The sequence below is a fragment of the Hemiscyllium ocellatum genome, chromosome 13 (assembly GCF_020745735.1).
Source record: "Hemiscyllium ocellatum isolate sHemOce1 chromosome 13, sHemOce1.pat.X.cur, whole genome shotgun sequence".
Classification (NCBI taxonomy): Eukaryota; Metazoa; Chordata; class Chondrichthyes; order Orectolobiformes; family Hemiscylliidae; genus Hemiscyllium; species Hemiscyllium ocellatum.
The window spans coordinates 85,363,053-85,385,266 of NC_083413.1; positions in this window are offsets into that span (position 1 = coordinate 85,363,053).

The window sequence follows — 22,214 nt, forward strand, 5'->3', positions numbered from 1 at the left end:
AAAGATGTTGTGAAACTTGAAAGGATTCAGAAAATATTTGCAAGGATGTTGCCAGGATTGGAGGATTTGAGTTATAGGGAGAGGCTGAACAGGCTGGAGCTATTTTCCCAGGAGCATCGGAGGCTGAGGGGTGACCTTATAGAGGTTGACAAAATTATAAGGGGCATGCATAGGGTAAATAGGCAAAGTCTTTTCCCTGGTATCGGGGAGTCCAGAACTAGAGGGCATAGCTTTAAGGTGAGAGGGGAAAGATAAAAAAGAGACCTACGGGGCAACGTTTTCATGCAAAAAGTGGGACGTGTATGGAATGAGCTGCCAGAGGATGTGGTGGAGGCTGGTACAATTGCAACATTTAAAAGGGATCTGGTTGGGTATATGAATAGGAAGGGTTTGGAGGGATAGGGGCCATGTGCTGGCAAATGACCTCCAAAGAACAATGAGCAGTATTGACTATCCTTGATCAACCCTTGCCTCTCTAACTGGAGATTAATTTTCTCCTTCCTTATTTTCTCCAATAATTTCCTTACCATTGACATTAGACTCACTGGTCCATAGTTCTCTGGTCTATCTTTGCCACCCTTTTTGTGAAATAGAACCACATGAGCTCTCTGGCAACTCCCCTGTGGCCAGAGAGGGATTAAAAATTTGGGTCAGAGCCTCAGTAATTTCCTCCTCCATTTCCCACAATAGCTTGGGATACAAATCCACCTCCATTACCTCCTTACTTATTATGTTAGTCTGCTGAAAACTTCACAGGCCATCTTCTTGAAGACTGTATTTGCTTCCTGTTCCTGCCAAGTAAAAACAGACATGCAGTACTCACTTAACACTGTAGCAAAGTCCTCTGACTTCGTGCAGATTTTCTGGATTGTCCCTAATAAGTCCTCCTCTTTCCCTATTTTAATTTCGTAATCATACAGAATCAAAGTATTAAAATGTAATTTTTGTGTTAGTTTTAACTTCTAGTAGTGAGCCCAATATAAATTAATGTCACTCCAGTTTAGTGTTTTGATTTTAAGTTGTTCTTTGTCCCTCTCCATAACTAATTTAAGTATTACTATTCTGTAGCATTCCCCACTTGACCCACCTTATTCCCAGGACTGAATCCTACCCGTGTTTTTGTTTGTGGGTATGTCAGTCTGAATTGCAAAACAAAGAAATTGCTGGAAAAACTCAGCAAAAAAGTAGAATTAATGTTTCGAGTCCAGTGACTCTTCTTCAGAGAAGGATCACTGAATTCAAAACATTAATTCTACCTTCTCTCCACAGCTGCTGCCAGACCTGCTCAGTTTCTCCAGAAATTTCTATTTTTGTTGCTTTGAATTATTATTGGTCCAGGAACTGACTTTTCTGGGTTGAAACATTTGCCTATATGAGCAATGTAGCAAAATTTCAGGATGGCAACTCTTTATTCATACACGTGTAAAAATTCCTTTTGTCAACATCCTTTGAGACTTTTGTCCAGGTTCCACTCTTTTGGCTTACTGTGATCCTTGATAAGGATGTTGACATGTAGAGCACAGTATATGTACCTGTATGCACCTTCTATGTGTCCGCATTCGTGGGAGCAGATAGTTTGCCTGCCACCAGATGTTTTTCTTGAAGATCATCACATCAGTTGGTTAAGTTATAAATATGATTCTTTGAATATGAAGCAGATGCCTTCATAAATGCCTCAACATTGTTGCTACATGTCAATACCACAAGGAATTCTTAGCTCACAGCATTTAATTGAAAGAGAGGATTACAATACTGGAAAGACAAGAAATATGAACCTGCTAAAATTATGCTGTAGGATGTTTACATATAAGCTGGAGTTAATTGCTCCCAACTATGCAATTGATTTTAATCCTATCTTTACAATATCAAATAAGCTTTGAGTATATTTGCTGACATGGCCTGTGTAGATCCTTGAGAGAGAACTGTCAGCTTCTGAATGTGTGTTCCTCATGGATAAAAAAAACAAACTTTTCAAAACATTTTTGAATGTCCTTGCAGCAATTAAGGTGATTGCTCAGTATTTATAGACATCACATACTGCAAGAAAAAACTGGATTGTACTTGCCATCCACAAAGTGCTTGACACAGGTTAGAACTTGTTGATAAATACAAAATCATTGAGTACTCCAATGCATCATGCTATGGACCAGACCAGACTCTCTCAAAACATTCAGAAGATCAAATGGACCCCAAAAGTTTACTTATTTTCAAGGTAGATGTAAGGTGTTGTATTCCAGATGCAATTTGATCAGTCGAACTGCTGGTCGACGTTAAGCAAACAAAATTTATTCATACATTATAGCTTAAATACCTCAAAAAATAAGGAAAGGAATTAGCTTAACTGTAAATTTATTGAAATGCTTAGCCAAATAATAGATACAATAATTATTACTTAACTTTTTCAATGAAGTAAAATTCCACAAACACACCCTTGGCAAAAGGCCAATTCAGAAAACAGACTGTCTCACTTGCAACCCCAGCAGCAATTGAGAGAGTGGGAAAAATAGCTACCATTTCTTCAAGACTTCAGCAGCAACTGCTGAAAGTTGAAACTAAAATCTTGGTTTACTTGGACCTTGACCACATCCATTCAGGCTGCTTCTATTGTTCCAACTTTTAAAAATTATCCCAAGACCCCACATTTATGTCATGAGTTTTCAATAGACAGCTCCGTACCTCTGCCTTAACACCTTTCTTTAAACAAAATCAGGATGAATGCAGTATTCTGTGCAAGGATTCTATGATAAAATACACCTCTTAAACCCATAGCATTTTCACAATCAACACAGTGAGCTGGTCTCAGTAGCTAATCTCCCAGATCCTCTCAACTGTCTGAGGTTCTCAAATGAGGCAGATTCTATCCTTATTCAAATTATATTCAGAATTCACTCCTGGATAGTGATTCCCTGTCCACCACTCAAGCTTATAGGGCTTTGTGCCAGGAATTTGAAATCAAATTAACTTGGACCAAATCTGTATACACTGCAATTCTGACTGGTTACACCCTAACAACCCCTTGTACAGACCAGCCCAGCCCATCACACCCATTATACTCCAGACCCACACCTCTCCCAGCAGTAAATCATACTCCAATGCAATCTGCAACCTCAAGGTTGGTATGGTGACGCAGTAGTTAGGACTGCTGCCTCACAGCGCTAGGGACCTGGGTTTGATTCCAGCCTCGGGTGATTATATAGAGTTTGCACATTCTCCTCATGTCTGTGTGGGGATTTCCTCTGGATGCTCGTGTTTCCTCTGGATGCTCCAGTTTCCTCCCACAATCCAAAGATTTGCAAATTAGGTGGATTGGCCATTCTAAATTGCCCAAATGTCCAGGGATATGCAGGTTAGATGGATTGGACATGAAGAAATGTTGTATTTCAGGCTCAGGATGAAATGTGGAATACTCTTAAGAGGGTTGGTGTGGACTCGTGGGACTGAATGGCCTGCTTCCACACTGCAGGGATTCTATGATTCATGGCCCTGTATATTCCCCAACTCCTCCATTACCATCAAACCAGGGGATCAACTCTGGTTCAATGGAGAGAACAGGAGTAGTGCCAGACATACCTAAAAATGAAATACCTGGTGAAGCTGCAACACATTCCTGATGAAGACCTTGTGCCGGAAACGTCAACTGTCCTTTTCCTCAGATGGTGCCTGACCTACTGTGCTTTTCCAGTACCTTCCTTTTCTACTAGGATTACTTGTGTGTCAAACAGCAGAAGCAGCAAATGACAGAGTTCAGCTATTCCACAACCAATAAATCAGATCTAATCTTTGCAGTCCTGCCACATCTATTTGTGAATGGAGGTAGACAATTAAACATTTCACAGGAGGAGAACCCCTACAAGTATTCCTATTGTACAATGATGGAGGAGCCTAACACATCAGAACAAAAGGTAAGGCTGAGGCATTTGCAGCAGTCTTCAGCCAAAAATATTGAGTGGATGATCTATTTTGGTAGGGACACTGGGAAAACTTGTGATGTGTGTGGCATGTAAAATGTGGGAGGTTTTGGATCTGCACGACAGTCAGTATAGTCATATTGCCATGAAGTGCCAGAGAGTAGCATTCCTTGAACAACATGTGGCTGATTTGGAGTAGGAACTCTCTTCGCTGTGCACCATGCAGGAAGGAGAGAGGTTCCTGAAACAGTTATACCAGAGATTGGTCACTTCAAATTACAGGCAGGCAAGGATGAATGTAAAGATGGGCAGGTGACTGTTCATTGGAAGGAAAAGAGACAACAGGTCCAAGTCCAGCAAACCGAGGGTGCTTTTTTATGGATCTGCCTGAGGCTGGTAGGCAGATTAGAAAGTGATAGTAGTGGGTGACTCAATAGTTTGAGTAATAGACAATTTAGTTTGCTGCTGAGATTGTGAGTCTCATATGGTCTGTGGCCTTCAGGTGCAAGGGTTTGGGACATAACTGAGTGGCTGGATAAACCCCTGGAAAGAGAGGGTGAACAGCCAGTGAGGTGTGATTCATGTGGGAACCAATAATACAGGGAGGGACAGCTTGGAGGTCTTGCAGGAACATTTTTAGGAGTTAGGGAGTAGCTTGAAATGCAGGACCTCCAGGGTAGTAATCTCAGACTACTAACTCAGCCACAAGTGTCATCATTCCAGCACAGGCAGATCAGGAAGTTAAATGCATGGCTTGAGGGATAGTGTGAAAGGGAGGTGTGTAGATTTTTGAGACTCTAGGATCACGTTTTAGGAAAGGAGAAATTTGTTCAGAAGAGCTGACCTTCACCTGAACAGAAATGGAATTAATATCCTGGATGAGAGAGTAAATAGTGTAGTGGGGATATTTAAACTTGTAAGGTGGGGTGTGAGTTGACTAATGGGCAGAGTTTTGGAAACACCAGTGAGGGCAAAAGAGAGAAGATGGAGAGTGGGGATGAAGAAATGAGGGAAGGCTTGAGTGCTGACGGTGAACAAATGGTCACTTTTCAATAGGTAAGAATTACCCTAGGGTAGACTGAGAAAAAGATAGTGTATGAGGCAAGAGAGAGAAGAAATGCTTGCAATGTGTGCAGGAGAACTTTTTGGAACAGTTCAATTGCAGTCACACCAGATTGGAAGCTGTGCTGGATCTGGATCTAAGAAATAATACAGGCCAAGTGGAGAATGTCAGAATAGTCGGAGCATTTGGGAAATAATGATAATAAAATGAAGTTTAATATTAAGTTGGAAAATTATAAAAATGGGTCAAGATTTAAGATCCCAGACTGGAAAAGGGCAGAATTTAGCGATCTAACATTTGAACTGGAGCAGGTTGGAACAGTTTGGTGGGTAAAGCAGTAGTTGAGAAATGAGAGATTTTCAAAAGAGAGATGAATACGGTGTAATCTAGGTACATACCCATGAGAAATAAATACAGGCAATTCAAAGCTCGAGTATCCTGCATGACTAAGGATATTGATGAGAAAATAAGGAAGAAAAATGAGGCATATGATGTACATCAAAATAATAATAGCAACAGAAATCAGGAAGAGTATCTCAAATGCAGGAAAGAGGCTAAGGCTAAGGAAGGCTAAGAGGGAGCATGAGGGAAAGATGGCAGGTTTAGATTAGATTAGATTAGATTAGATTACTTACAGTGTGGAAACAGGCCCTTCGGCCCAACAAGTCCACACCGACCCGCTGAAGCGCAACCCACCCATACCTCAACATATACCCCTTACCTAACACTACGGGCAATTTAGCATGGCCAATTCACCTGACCCGCACATCTTTGTGACTGTGGGAGGAAACCGGAGCACCCAGAGGAAACCCACGCAGACACGGGGAGAATGTACAAACTCCACACAGTCAGTCGCCTGAGGCGGGAATTGAACCCAGGTCCCTGGCGCTGTGAGGCAGCAGTGCTAACCACTGTGCCACCGTGCCACCCTTTTTTTTCTAAATTAATTCATCTTTCCGAAGAGGTTGTGCTCATACAAGTAACATACGAGGAACGGCTGAGGATCCTGGGATTGTATTCATTGGAGTTTAGAAGATTAAGGGGAGATTTAATAGAAAAGTACAAGACAATCCATGGCTTGGAAAGGGTGGATGCTAGGAAATTGTTTCCGTTAGGCGAGGAGACTACGACCCGTGGACACAGCCTTAGAATTAGAGGGGGTCAATTCAGAACAGAAATGCGGAGACATTTCTTCAGCCAGAGAGTGGTGGGCCTGTGGAATTCATTGCCGCAGAGTGCAGTGGAGGCCGGGACGCTAAATGTCTTCAAGGCAGAGATTGATAAATTCTTGATGTCACAAGGAATTAAGGGCTACGGGGAGAATGCGGGTAAGTGGCGTTGAAATGCCTATCAGCCATGATTGAATGGCGGAGTGGACTCGATGGGCCAAATGGCCTTACTTCCACTCCTATGTCTTATGGTCTTATAAATAGCAAAAAAGTTCTTCAAACATACAAATAATAAAAGGTGAGAGAAAGGTAGAGTGGGACCCATAAAGAACAAGATTAGAGTGGTGCTGGAAAAGCACAGCAGGTCAGGCAGCATCCGAGGAGCAGGAGAATCGACGTTTCAGGCAAAGGCCCTTCATCCTCATTCCTGATCAAGGGCTTTTGTCCGAAACGTCAATTTTCCTGCTCCTTGTGTGCTGCCTGACCTGTTGTGCTTTTCCAGCACCACACTAATCTTGATTCTGATCTCCAGCATCTGGAGTCCTCATTTTCACCTATAAGGAACCAGTAGGGTAAGCAGTACTCACTGAAGCAAAAGGTATGACAGTACTTATAAGTGAATGCTTTGTTTCTGTCTTTAGCATATTAGAAAGTGTGACAATGGCCCAGTTGAAAATGAGCAATTGAATAATATTGTGACAGATAATGAAGAGGTGCTAAAAAGACTGGCAGCATTCAAGGTTGGGAAATTGCCAGGCCCAGATCGAATGCACCCTAAATGTTCAGAGAGAAAAGGGAACAAATTGTGGAGCCCTTGACAGAAATTTTCCAGGCCCCTTTGAACACAGGATAAGTCCCGGAGACTGGATGATTGCAAATGTAACATCATCGTTTATGAAAGGGACAAAGGATAACCCAAGAACTACAGAACTGCCAGCTTGATGGAGGTCATAATGCAGAGTAAGGTAAATATAAGTTTTGAGAAAAATAAGTTAATGCTATAAGGTGGTACAGTGGTTAGCACTGCTGCCTCACAGCGCCAGAGATCCGGGTTCAATTCCTGCCTCAGGGAACTGACCGTGTGAAGACACATTCTCCCCGTGTCTGTGTGGGTTTCCTCCGGGTGCTCCGGTTTCCTCCCACAGTCCAAAAATGTGCAGGGTAGATGAATTGACCCTGTAGGGGAATAGTTCTGGGTGGCTTGCTCTTCGGAGGGTCGGTGTGGACTTGTTGGGCTGAAGGGCCTGTTTCCACACTGTAAGTAAGTAATCTCAAGTAATCTAATTCAGTAAATAATCTCTACAGTGAATATGGCCTTGTCAAGGATTGGTCATGTCTGACAAATTTAATTAAGTTATTTGACGAGATATAGGGTGGAGCTATGAATGTTGTATATTTGAATTTTCAGAAAGCATTTGGTATGGTGCACATGGCACGTTTCTTGGCAAATTGTAATTGTTTGAGTTTGATGGGTCCTTGGCATTTAATAATTCTGATTTAGAGATGGGTATTGAGAGCAAAATCTCTAAATTTGCAGATACTACCAGGCTAGGGAGTTATTTGTAGGTAGCACCTAAGCTAGGGAGACTAACGAATTGTGAGGACGATTCTGAGCGATTTCAGAGGGACAGTGACAAGTTGGCCAAATATGTAAATACCTGGCAGGTGGATTTCAATGCCAAGAAATATGAAGTACTATATTTTGGTAGAAGAAGCATGGAGAGACAACATAGGCTCAATGGTACATCGTTGAGAGGAGTACAAGAGTAAAGGGGCCTCGGGGTTCATATGTATAATTATCTGAAGGTGACCAGACAAATTGGATAAGTTGTTAAGATCCTTGTGTTTATAAATAAAGGTGTAGAGTATAAAAGAAAGAAAATATGCAATAAGTGCTGGCTTTGCCTACACTTTCACAAACTGTTGGTCAGACCACACTGGAATATTGTGTTCAGTTCTGGGCAACTGAATTAAGGAAGAACATTAAAGTCCCAGAGAGAAGGCATTCCTGTACTATATTGGAATGATAGCAGGAATGAGAGATTTTAGATACACGGAGAGAATGGAGAAATTAGGCTTATTCACCTTGGAGCAGAGAAAATTAAGAGGTGACCTTATGGAGATGTTCAAAACTATGTACAATCTTCACAGGGTAAAAAAAAAGATATTTTATTTCTACAAGTTGGTATGTCAGTAACAAGGGATCACAGTTTCATGATTGTCAGTAAGAGAGCTAGGAGTGAGACCTCTAATCAGAGAGTTGTTAGGATTTGGAATGTGCTGCCTGGGAGATTTGTGGAGGTGGATTCCAGAGGAGGTTTGAAAAGAGAACAAGGGCTATGGGGATAGGACTGGAGAATGAGACTAGCTACATAGCTGTTTCGGGAGTCGGTACCGACATGTTAGTTGAATGACTTCCTTCTGTACTGTAAAATTCAATGATTCTATATAGAACCTACATCTTCCAATCCAAGATCATTTCTTGTTATCACACCAGTTCCATCGTGTACCAGCAATAATATCTTGCCACCCTTTCTTTCTCACCTGTTCTTTTTGAAAAGTCACATTTCCTGAACATTTCGTCCTCAGTCTTGATCTCCTTGTTACTTTGTCTCCAAGATGGGTATTTCCTGCTGTCTTTCTATATTTGTGTATTTCCTGTCGCACTCTGGATGCCATTATCCAAATAACTGCCCTGTCATTCTTCATTATCCTCTTAGTTTGTTATCTGCCTTTCCCTTCTTCCAAACCTCTTTATATGGCTTCAGTAAGTCGATTTGACAAGACCATGCTCTCAACATGTTTCAAGTGAAGCTCATTCTATTTGAACAGTTCCCTTCTACCTAACAACTGATGCCAGGGCGTTCTGAACTGAGAACCATTCCTCCCACACCAATCTTCAAGACACTCATTTAACTCCTTAACTTTAATTGCTCTATGCTAATAGAGGCTCAGGTAGTAATCCTGAGATTACCACTTCGGAGATTTGATTTTTTAATTCAGTTCCTATCCGTTCAGCAGAATCTAACAGAACCCTACCAATGTTGTTGGTGCCAATGTGGATGACAGCTACTGGATTTCTCCCCTCCCTCTCCAAGTTCCTCTTTAGCACTAGGGTGATGTCCTTAACCCCAGCACTGGGCAGATAACAAATTCTTTTGGACTTCCACTTGTGACCATCTTCCTAACGATACTATCCCCTCCATACTACATTCCTATTCTCTTCCCCCCCCCGCCCCCATTTGATTGGCTCCCTTTCTGGTTAGCTTGCTCATCCTGCTTGCAGTTCTCATTCTCATCCACACCATTTGCAAGAACCTCAAAACCATTGGACAACTTGGGAAAGCAAATCTTAGCAGGACATTTACATTTAGTGTTGCTGAACAAAGAGACCTTGGAGTGCATGTTCATAACACGTTGAAAGTAGAATCAATGATAGATAGGATAGTGAAGAAGGTATTTGGTATGCTTTCCTCTATTGGTCAGAGTATTGAGTCCAGGAGTTGGGAGGTCATGTTGTGGCTGTATAGAACATTGGTTAAGCCACTTTTGGAATATTGCATGCAGTTTTGCTCTCCTTCCTATTGGAAGATTGTTGTGAAATTTGAAAGGGTTCAGAAAAGAATTACAAGAATGTTGCCAGGGTTGGAGGATTTGAGCTATAGGGAGAGGCTGAACAGGCGTGGGCTGTTTTCCCTGGAGCGTTGGAGGCTGAGGTTTACAAAATTATGAGGGGCATGGATAGGGTAAATCGGCAAAGTCTTTTCCCTGGGGTCAGGGAATCCAGAACTAGAGGGCATAGGTTTAGGGTGAGAGCGGAAAGATATAAAAGAGACCTATGGGGCAACTTTTTCATGCAAAAAGTGGACGTGTATAGAATGAGCTACCAGAGAAAGTGGTGGAGGCTGGTACAATTGCAACATTTAAAAGGGATATGGATGGCTATATGAATAGGAAGGGTTTGGCAGATGGGACTAGATTGGATTGGGATAGCTGGTCGGCATGGGCAAATTGGACCGAAGTGCCTGCTTCCATATTGTACATCTCTATGACTCTCTGACTAATTTCAGGGCTGAGCCTCCTCAAATGCAATCCCTGAATTCCTGTACCTCATCACCTGCAGTCATGCTCTCTTCCCTGACAGACCAATTTTCAATTACCTAGTCCAATGGTTCTGACCACAAATGGGTAGCTTTGTATCCAGGTAACTTTCCCTTTCCTTGATAAGGTGTACTGTCTGCAGCTCAGGCTGTAGCTGCTCAACTCTAAATCAAATTTCCTCAAGCTGTGAACACTTATAATGCTAACAATTATCACTGGATCACTGTAGCAGGAGTACAACACACATCCTGCGATCACTAGTATATTTGATTTCATTTACACATGATTCCATAACCTTTACACTTTATTGCAATATTCTTGAACTTAAAAAAAATTCCTTATACTTGACAAGCGATTTTGAAGAGAAGAGAAAATACTTGAGACAAACATACAATTCATTTTGGAATTGGATTCTGGGTAATCCAAGATGGAGGGCAGGAAAAATATCTGGCTGTAAGAGTTGCTCCTTTTTTTGAGGTATTTTAGGTGCTGGAGGGGATTTCCTCGAATTCCAGGAGCAGCAATTACTGTTTTATATGCTATTGCATTGTTTTGGAACTTAGAAAAAAAAGTCAAAACAACAGCAGTTTTAAAAAGAAGAAGAGCAGACAAAGGAAGCACATGGTGAGGACAGTGCAGGAGAGAGAAAACCTGCACAGTTACTGCCTTTGCTGTTTTTGAATTCATTTGGACATCGGAGTGTGTCTGGGAAAATTAAACAGTGAATTTCATAACTAATCTTGGAGGAACCGGTTTGGACGAAGTTCACAACACAGAATCAGATATGTTAATTGTTGTTTTAAGTCTGTCCAAGAGAAAAGCTGTTAGTGGGTTCAGTGGGTTCTTTCTTGATGATATGTTTTTGGAGATAGGTCTCTTGATTAAACTTAAAGTAGAATCCATAGCTCTTAATTTAACTTGGTGCAGTGTTTTATAGAGGAATAAGACAATGTTATTTTCTGGGTCTGTAGATTGTGAAGGAGCAAAAATGGCCTTTGCAGTGATATGCACTTCTTGTCAGATGTGGGAGTTTAAAGAGAGTTTAAGGGTTACTGGGCGGCACGGTGGCACAGTGGTTAGCACTGCTGCCTCACAGCGCCTGAAGACCCGGGTTCAATTCCCGACTCAGGCGACTGACTGTGTGGAGTTTGCACGTTCTCCCCGTGTCTGCGTGGGTTTCCTCCGGGTGCTCCGGTTTCCTCCCACAGTCCAAAGATGTGCGGGTCAGGTGAATTGGCCATGCTAAATTGCCCATAGTGTTAGGTAAGGGGTAATGTAGGGGTATGGGTGGGTTTCGCTTCGGCGGGTCGGTGTGGACTTGTTGGGCCGAAGGGCCTGTTTCCACACTGTAAGTCTAATCTAAAAAAAAATATCTGCCATAAATGCTGTTGGATGCGAATCTTATCAGATTGTGTGGATCGGTTGGAGAGACAGATAGAAGCGATGAGAAATTTGTAACAGCAACAGTATGTGATGGATGGCAGTTATAGGAAGGATGGAATGTCTCAGATACAGTCACATAGATGGGTCAACTCCAGGAAGGGTAAGAGAGATCGGCCCCAAGGGCAGGAGTCTTTTGTGGATATACCCATTTCAACCAGTAATGCTGTTTTGGAAAATGTAGGGGGTGATGGATTCTCAGGGGAACGTAGCACAAACAGTCAAGTTTCTGGTATTGAGACTGGCTGTAATGTAACGAGGGGTATGTCGGCTTCAAAGAGATCGATTGTGTTAGGGGATTCTGTAACCCGAGGTACAGACAGATGTTTCTGTGGCCAGCAGAGAAAAAACAGAATGGTTGTTGTTTCCCTGGTGCCAGGATCAAGGATGTCTCAGAGAGGGTGCAGAATGTTCTCACGGGGGAGAGGGGCCAGCAAGAGGTTATTGTCCACATTGGAACCAACGATATAAGAAGGGAAAAGGTTGACGTTCTGAAGGGAGATTACAGAGAGTTAGGCAGAAATTTAAAAAGGAGGGCCTCAAGGGTAGTAATATCTGGATTACTCCCAGTGCTACGAGCTAGTGAGGGCAGGAATAGGAGGATAGAGCAGATGAATGCATGGCTGAGGAGCTGGTGTATGAGAGAAGGATTTATGGAGTAGAAGTGACCTGTACAAGAAGGACAGATTGCACCTAAATTGGAAGGGAACTAATATACTGGCATGGAAATTTGCTAGAACTGCTTGGGTGGGTTTAAACTAGTAAGGTGGTGGTGGTGGTTGGGTGGGGGTGGGGGGGGGGGTGGGACTGGTACAGTTGAGAACAGAAGTGAATCAAATAGTCAGGGCAGGCAGGGACAAGGTAGGACTAATAAATTAAACTGCATTTATTTCAATGCAAGGGGCCTAACAGGGATGGCAGATTAACCCAGGGCATGGTTAGGATTCATTCCTGAATAAGGGCTCATGCCCGAAACGTCGATTCTCCTGCTCCTTGGATGCTGCCTGACCTGCTGTGCTTTTCCAGCAACACATTTTCAGCCTTGTATTATAGACCCCCTAATAGTCAGAGGAAAATTGAGAAACAAACTTGTAAGGAGATCTCAGCTATTTGTAAGAATAATAGGGTAGTTACGGTCAGAGATTTTAACTTTCCAAACATCGACTGGGACTGCCATAACGTTAAAGGTTTAGATGGAGAGGAATTTCTTAAGTGTGTACAAGACAATTTTCTGATTCAGTATGTGGATGTACCTACTAGAGAAGGTACAAAACTTGATCTACTCTTGGGAAATAAGGCATGGCAGGTGACTGAGGTGTCAGTGGGGGAGCACTTTGGGGCCAGTGACCATAATTCTATTCGTTTTAAAATAGTGATGGAAAAAGATAGACGAGATCTAAAAGATGAAGTTCTAAATTCGAGAAAGGCCAATTTTGATGGTATCAGGCAAGAACTTTTGAAAGCTGATTGGAAGCAGATATTCACAGGTAAAGGGACAGCTGGAAAATGGGAAGCCTTCAGAAATGAGATAACAAGAATCGAGAGAAAGTATATTCCTGTCAGGGTGAAAGGGAAGGCTGGTAGGTATAGGGAATGCTGGTTGACCAAAGAAATTGAGGGTTTGGCTAAGATAAAGAAGGAAGCATATGTCAGGTATAGACAGGATAGATCAAGTGAATCCTTAGAAGAGTATAAAGAAAGTAGGAGTGTACTTAAGAGGGAAATCAGGAGGTCAAAAAGGGGACATGAGATAGCTTTGGCAAATAGAATTAAGGAGAATCCAAAGGGTTTTTATGAATACATTAAGGACAAAAGGGTAACTAGGGAGAGAATAGGGCCCCTCAAAGATCCTTTGTGTGGAGCCACAGAAAATGGGGGAGATACTTAATGAATATTTTGCATCAGTATTTACTGTGGAAAAGGATATGGAAGATACAGACTGTAGGGAAATAGATGGTGACATCTTGCAAAATGTCCAATTTACAGAGGAGGAAGTGCTGGATGTCTTGAAATGGTTAAAGGTGGATAAATCCCCAGGACCTGATCAGGTGTACCCGAGAACTCTGTGGGAAGCTAGAGAAGAGATTGCTGGGCCTCTTGCTGAGATATTTGTATCATTGATAGTCACAGGTGAGGTACTGGAAGATTGGGGGTTGGCAAACATGGTGCCACTGTTGAAGAAGGACAAGCCAGGGAACTGTAGACTGGTGAGCCTGACCTCAGTGGTGGGCAAGTTGTTGGAAGGAATCCTGAGGGACAGGATGTACATGTATTTGGAAAGGCAAGGACTGATTCGGGATAGTCAACATGGCTTTGTGCGTGAGAAATCATGTCTCACAAACTTGTATGAGTTTTTTGAAGAAGTAACACAGAAGATTGATGAAGACAGAGCAGTAGATGTGATCTATATGGACTTTAATAAGGCGTTCGACAAGGTTCCCCATGGGAGACTGATTAGCGAGGTTAGATCTCATGGAATACAGGGAGAACTAGCCATTTAGGTACAGAACTGGCTCAAAGGTAGAAGACAGAGGGTGGTGATGGAGGGTTGTTTTTCAGACTGGAGGCCTGTGACCAGTGGAGTGCCACAAGGATCGGTGCTGTGCCCTCTACTTTTTGTCATTTACATAAATGATTTGGATGCGAGCATAAGAGGTACAGTTAGTAAGTTTGCAGATGACACCAAAATTGGAGGTGTAGTTAATTACAAGATGCTGCATTTTGGGAAATCAAATCTTAGCAGAACTTATACACTTAATGGTAAGGTCCTAGGGAGTGTTGCTGATCAAAGAGACTTTGGAGTGCGGGTTCATAACTCCTTGAAAGTGGAGTCGCAGGTAGTTAGTATAGTGAAGAAGTTGTTTGGTATGCTTTCCTTGGTCAGAGTATTGAGTGCAGGAGTTGGGAGGTCATGTTGCGTGCAATTCTGGTCTCCTTCCTATCGGAAAGATGTTGTGAAAATTGAAAGAGTTCAGAAAAGATTTACAAGGATGTTGCCACTGTTAGGTAGGATAGAGATGTAGTTACTTCTTAGGACATTGGGGCGCTGTGAACCTATAGTTTAAAATGATGACCAAAGTAATTTTTAATTCTGGGATTATTGCCATAACAAATAACAAAGCTGATGTTCAAATGAGAGAACATCTAAACTAAGCGATTAGATTAAGGTAAACTATGTGATAATAAGACTAGGAAAATGTTTCGAACATATAATTCTTTGTGTCTATGATACAGAATGTCTCAAATATATGTAAAGCCTTTGTAAAAATGTTTCCAGAATACATAGAACCTTCGTTTGCAAATTATACCATTTTGAAGAAGGCTTTTGTTTGTGAAAGATCACGTTGCATGAATTGAGATTAGAAAATAGTATAACTAACAGAGCTTATCGATAGATTTTCAGAACTTGTACATTTTCTCCAGCGAACCACTCGATCTTTCGTGCTTCGCTGTAACAGCTAAGTTTCTGCAGCTAAATAAACGTACCTGCTTTATATCAAATAATTGGGTAAGTGTGGTCACTCCTTAAAAGAACACGCTTGGACGAATTCCGTCCTAACACCACGTTTGGAGGTTTTGAGCTGTAAGGAGCTGAATGGGCTATGGCTGTTTACCTTGGAGCGTTGGAGGCTGAGGGGTGACGTTATAGACGTTTACAAAATTATGAGGGGCATGGATAGGATAAATAGACACAGTCTTTTCCCTAGGATCGGGGAGTCCAGAACTAGAGGATAGGTTTAGGGTGAGAGGAGAAAGATATAAAAGAGACCTAAGGGGCAACGTTTTCACACAGAGGGTGGTACGTGTATGGAATGAGCTGCCAGAGGATGTGGGGGAGGCTGGTACAATTGCAACATTTAAGAGGCATTTGGATGAGTATCTGAAAGGAAGGTTTTCGAGGGATATGGGCCGGGTGCTATGAGGTGGAACTAGATTGGGTTGGGATATCTGGTTGGCATGGACAGGTTGGACCGAAGGGTTCGCTATGACTCTAACTGACTACATAACTTTTATGTTGAAGTGTAAAAATATTCACCAATCCTACTCACCAACCCATGCACTTTGTGTCATAATGTGTCACCCTCAGTGTGAAAATGTTGCCCCTTTTAAAGTTTTCTCCTCAGCCTAAACCTATGCTCTCTAGTTTTGGACTCCCCCAACTCAAGGTGAAAACCTTGTCTACTTATCCTATCCGCGCCCTTCATGATTTTATAAACATCTATAAGATTACCCATCAGCCTCTGACACTCCAGGGAAAACATTTCCAGCCTATTCAACTCTCCCTATAACTCAAATCCTCCAACCTTGCCAATGTCCTTGTAAATCTTTTGTGAACCCTTTCAAGTTTCACGACATCCTACCGATAGGAAGGAGACCAGAATTGTGCACAATATTCCACAAGGGATCTAACCAATATCCTATGCACTGACCAATAATGGAAAACATACCAAACGCCTTCTTCACTATCCTATCTACCTGTTACTCTACTTTCAAGGAGCTCTGAATCTGCATTCCAAGGTCTCTCTCTGTTCAGCAACACTCCCTGGGACCTTACCATTAAGTGTATGAGTCCTGCCCTGATTTGCCTTTCCAAAATGCAGCCTCTCACATTTATCTAAATTAAACTCCATCTACCACTCCTCAGCCCATTAGCCCATCTGATCAAGGTCCCGTTGTAATCTGAGCTAACCTTTTTTGCTGTCCACTATATCTCCAATTTTGGTGTCATCTGCAAACTCACTAATTATATCTCTTATGTTCACATCCAAATCATTTGTAGAAATGACAAAAATCAGTGTACCCTTTTGGCACACCACTGGCCACAGGCCTCCAGTCTGAAAGGCAACTCACCATCACCAACATCTGTCTTCCACCCAGTTCTGTGTTCAGTGGCTACTTCTCCCTGTATTCCATATAATCTAACCTTGCTAACCAGTCTCCCTTGTCGAATGCTTTACTGAAGACCATATGGATCATGTCCACGGCTCTGCCCTCAGTCCTCTTCTTTACTTCTGCAAAAACTCAATCAAGTTAGTGACACATGATTTCCCATACAAAGTCATGTTGACTATCCCTCATCAGTCTTTGCCTTTCCAAATACATGTAAATCCTATCCCTCAAGATTCCCTCCAACAACTTACCCCCCATTGATGCCGGGCTCACTGGCCTATAGTTCCCTGGCTTGTCCTTACCACCTTTCTTAACTAATGGCACCACGTTAGCCAACCCCCACTCTTCTGGCATCTCACCTGTGACTGTCGATGATACAAATATTTCAGCAAGAGGCCCAGCAATCACTTCCCTAGCTTCCCACAGAGTATTAGAGTATATCTGACCAGGTCTTGGGGATTTATCAACCTTTATACATTTTAAGATATCCAGCACCACCACCTTTGTAATATGGACATTTTTCAAGAAGTCACCGTCTTATTTCCCCACATTCTACACCTTCCATGTCCTTCTCTCCTGTAAAAATTTATGCAAAATACTCATTTAGATTCTTCCTATCTCTTGTGGTTCCACAAATTGGTTGCCTTGCTGATCTCGAGGGGCTCTATTCTCTCCCTAGCTACCCTTTTGTATTTAATGTGTTTATAAAACCTTTTTAGATTCTTCTTAACCCTATTTGCCAAACTATTGTCATGTCCTCTTTCTGTTCTCCTGATTTCCCTCTTCAGTAAACTCCTACTGCCTTTATACTCTTCTAGGATTCACTCAATTTCTGCTGTCAATACCTGATATATGCTTCCTTCTTTTTAATCAAAACCTCAATTTCTCTAGTCATCCAGCATTCCCTACACCAACTAGCCTAGCCTTTCATCCTAACAGGAACAAAATGGCCTAATCTCTGCTCCTATGTCTTATGGTCTTATGGTTTTGCTTTATACATTCCATAAATTGTATCCATATTGACTAAACTGGCTCCAGAGATGAGGGGTTTGTCTTATCTGAAGAGCTTGAGCAGCTAGGCATATGCTCTTTGGAGTTAAGAAAGTTGAGAAGGGATATTGATGTATTGACTATCTAAGATGCTAAGGGGCTTGACAACATAGACATAGAAAGGACTGCCTCATGTGTGGCAATCTAGAACAAGAGGTCATGGTTTTAAGGTAAGGGATAGCAGATTTAAAACACAGATGAGGAGAAATGGTTCTGAATATATGGAATTGACTACTCCACAGTGTGGTGGATGTTGGGATGTTGAGTAAATGTATGGGGGAGATAGATAGATTTTTAATTAGTGAAGGGTTATGCAGAGCTGGCAGGAAGGTGGCGTTGATGCCAAAATAATATCAGTGATTGCAATAAATGAAGAACCAGCGTAAGAGGCTGACCTACTTCTGCTCCTAGTTCTTATGTTCTTATAAATCTTTGAAAGGAGAGTCGAGCATGATTTCCATTTTGTAAATCCATGCTGACTCTGACCAGAATGTCATTATTTTCTAAGTGCCTATTATAGCTTGAGGGATGGTGTAGGAGGGAGGGGTTCAGATTTGTTGGACATTGAGACCAGTTCTGGGGAAGGTAGGACTATTACAAAATTGATGGACTACATCTGAACCAGACTGGAACCAATGTCCACGGGGGAGTTTTTGCTACTGCTGTTGGGGACGTTTTAAACTAATGTGGCAGGGTACTAGAAACCAGAAGAGAAGACAACTAGACAGTGAGGAGGAAACTGAAGACTGTAAGAATCATGAAGATAACATTAATAAGGGGAAGAATAGGCTGAGAGCAGATGAACACAAAAGACCTGGTGACCTGAAGTACATCTACTTTAATGCAAGGAGTATAGTGTGTAAGGCAGATGAACTTAGGGTTTGGATTGGTGCCTGGAGTATGGCGTTATTGCAGTCACAGAGACTTGGTTGAAAGAAGGGCACGATTGGCAACTAAATGTTCCAGGATATAGACACTTCAGACAGGACAGGAAGGGAAATAAAAGGGGGGGGGGTGGAGTTGCATTGCTAGCCAGGGATGATATCATGGCTGTGATAAAGAAGGACACTATGGAGGGCTTGGGTATTGAGGCATTATGGATGGAGCTGAGAAATAAGAAGGGTGCAGTTACATTGTTGGAGCTCTGTTACAGGCCTCCCAAACGTGAGCGTAGGGTAGAAGAACAAATAAGTAAACAGATTATGGAAAGATGTGGAGGCAATAGGATAGTGGTGATGGGAGATTTTAATTTTCCCAACATTGACTGGGATTCACTTAGTGTCAGAGGTCTGGATGCGGTAGAAGTTGTAAGAAGCCATGTAAAAACAAGGACTGCAGATGCTGGAAACCAGATTGTAGATTAGAGTGGTGCTGGAAAAGCACAGCCGTTCAGGCAGCATCTGAGGAGCAGGAAAATCCCTTCAGCAAAAGCCCTTCATCAGAAATAGAAGTGTCCAGGACAGTTTTCTAGAGCAGTATGTCAATAGTCCGATGAAGAAAGGGTCCATATTGGACCTGGTATTGGGGAATGAGCCAGACCAGGTGGTAAAAGTTGCGGTGGGGGATTTCTTTGGGAACAGTAACCACAATTGTGCAAGTTTTATAATACTCATAGACAAAGGTGAGAGTGGTCCTCAGGGAAGAGTACTAAACTGGGCCATGGCCAATTATATCACAATTAGGCATGAGCTAGGAAATGTAGATTGGACACAGCTATTTGAAAGGAAGTCCACATTTGATATGTGGGAGGCTTTCAAAGATAGGTTAAAGATAGTGCAGGATAGGCATGTACCATTGAAAGCAAGGGAAAGGCAAGATTCGTGAACCATGGATGACAGGAGAAATTGTATGACTAGCCAAGAGGAAAAGGGAAGTGTACATAAAGTACAGGCCTGAGCGAATTTTGAAAAGATTTGTAGCTCAGGTTGAGGTTTTGGATGTAGGTTTGCTTGCTGAGCTGGAAGGTTCATTCCCAGACATTTTGTTACCCTAGGTAAGATCTTCAGTGGGCCTCAGGCGAAGCACTGCTGAAAATTCCTGCTTTCTATTTATATGTTTGGATTTCCTGTGGTGGAATCATTTCCTGTTCCTTTTCTCAGGGGGTGGTAGATGGGGTCTAACTCGATGTGTTTGTTGATAGAATTCCGGTTGGAATGCTATGCTTCTAGGAATTCTCATGCATGTCTTTGTTTGGTTTGTCCAAGGATGGATGTGCTGTCTCAGTCGAAGTGGTGTCCTTCCTCATTCATATGTGAGGATGCTAGTGAGAGAGGGTCATGTCTTTTTATGGCTCAGTTGGTGTTCATGTATCCTGGTGGCTAGTTTTCTGCCTGTTTGTCCAATGTAGTGTTTGTTCCAGTCCTTGCACGGTATTTTGTAAATGACATTAGTTTTGCTCGTTGTCTGTATATGGTCTTTCAAGTTCATTAGTGTGTTGGTGGGTTTGTGGGCTACCATGATGCCAAGGGGTCTGAGTAGTCTGGCAGTCATTTCCGAGATGTCTTTGATGTAGGGGAGAGTGGCTAGGGTTTCTGGATGTGTTTTGTTTGCTTGTTTGGGTTTGTTGCTGAGAAATCGGCGGACTGTGTTCATTGGATACTCATTCTTTTTTAATACACGGTGTACTGCAAGAGTCAGTATTGGGTCCACTGCTGTTCGTCATTTTTATAAATGACCTGGATGAGGGTGTAGAAGGGTTGGTTAGTAAATTTGCAGACGACACTAAGGTCAGTGGAGTTGTGGACAGTGACAAAGGATGTTGTAAGTTACAGAGAGACATAGATAAGCTGCAGAGCTGGGCTGAGAGGTGGCAAATGGAGTTTAATGTGGACAAGTGTGAGGTGATTCATTTTGGTCGGAGTAACCGGAATGCAAAGTACTGGGCTAGTGGTAAGATTCTTGGTAGTGTAGATGAGCAGAGAGATCTCGGTGTCCAGGCACACAGATCCTTGAAAGTTGCCACCCAGGTTGACAGGGTTGTTAAGAAGGCACACAGTGTTTTAGCTTTTATTAATAGAGGGATCAAGTTCCGGAACTATGAGGTTATGCTACAGCTGTACAAAACTCTGGTGCGGCCGCACTTGGAGTATTGTGTACAGTTCTGGCCACCGCATTATAAGAAGGATTTGGAAGCTTTGGAAAGGGTGCAGAGGAGATTTACGAGGATGTTGCCTGGTATGGAGGGAAGATCTTTCAAGGAAAGGCTGAGGGACTTGAGGCTGTTTTCGTTGGAGAGAAGAAGGTTGAGAGGTGACTTAATAGAGACATATAAGATAATCAGAGGGTTAGATAGGGTGGACAGGGAGAGCCTTTTTCCAAGTATGGTGACGGTGAGCATGAGGGGGCATAACTTTAAATTGAGGGGTGATAGATATAGGACAGATGTCAGAGATAGTTTCTTTACTCAGAGAGTAGTAAGGGTATGGAATGCTTTGCCTGCAATGGTAGTAGATTCGCCAACTTTAAGTCGTCATTGGACAAGCATATGGACGAAAGTGGAATAGCGTAGGTTAGATAGGTTAGATAGGCTTCAGATTTGTATGACAGGTTGGTGCAACATCGAGGGCCAAGGGGCCCGTACTGCACTGTTTGTTCTATGTTCTATATAGGTGATCTTCCTCTGCTCTACATAGTTCTTCTGTGCTGTAATGTGTGTTGGCTCTTTGAAATAATGTTCTAATGCAGCTTCATTTGTGGGTGTTGGGATGATTGCTTCTGTAGTTCAATATATGGTCTGTAAGTGTTGTTTTCCTGTAGACGCTGATTTGAAGATTGGCTGTTCAAATTGGCTGTCTACTGTGACATCTAGGAATGGCAGTTGTTGTTGTTTTCCTCCTCTTTAGTGAATTTTATGCCAGTGAGGGTATTATTGATGGTCTTGGAGGTTTCCTCTAATTTGTTTCGTTTAGTAATGACAAAGGTGTAATCCATGTAATGACCCAATAGTTGGGTTGGATTTATGGCAGAGCTGTTTGTTCAAATCTCTGCATACTGGAATGCTTGCCTTCATTGGACGGGGTATTGAGTATAAGTGCTGGCAATGTTAAAATTGTACAAGACGTTGGTTCGGCCGTATTTAGAATACTGTGTACAGTTCTGGTCACCACATTATCAAAAGGATGTGGGCACTTTGGAGAGGGTGCAGAGAAGGTTTGCGAGAATGTTGCCTGGTATGGAACGTGCTAGCTATGAAGAGAGGTTGAGTAGGTTAAGTAAAAGGAGATTGAGGGTGGACCTGATTGAGGTTTACATAATCATGAAGGGTATTGACAGGGTAGATAGAGATAAGCTTTTTTCCAGGGTGAAGGATTCAATAATGAGAGGTCACGCTTTTAAGGTGAGAGGTGAAACATTTAAGGGAGATACATGCGACAAGTACTTTACACAGAGGATGGTGGGTGTCTGGAATGCATTGCCAGTAGAGGTGATAGAGGCAGGCACGGTAGATTCATTTAAGATGCGTCTGGACAGATGCATGAGTAGGTGGGGGAACAGAGGGATACAGATGCTTAGAAATGCTTGGGCGACAGGTTTAGACAGTAGATTTGGATTGGCTCAGGCTTGGAGGGCCAAAGGCCCTGTTCCTGAGCAGTA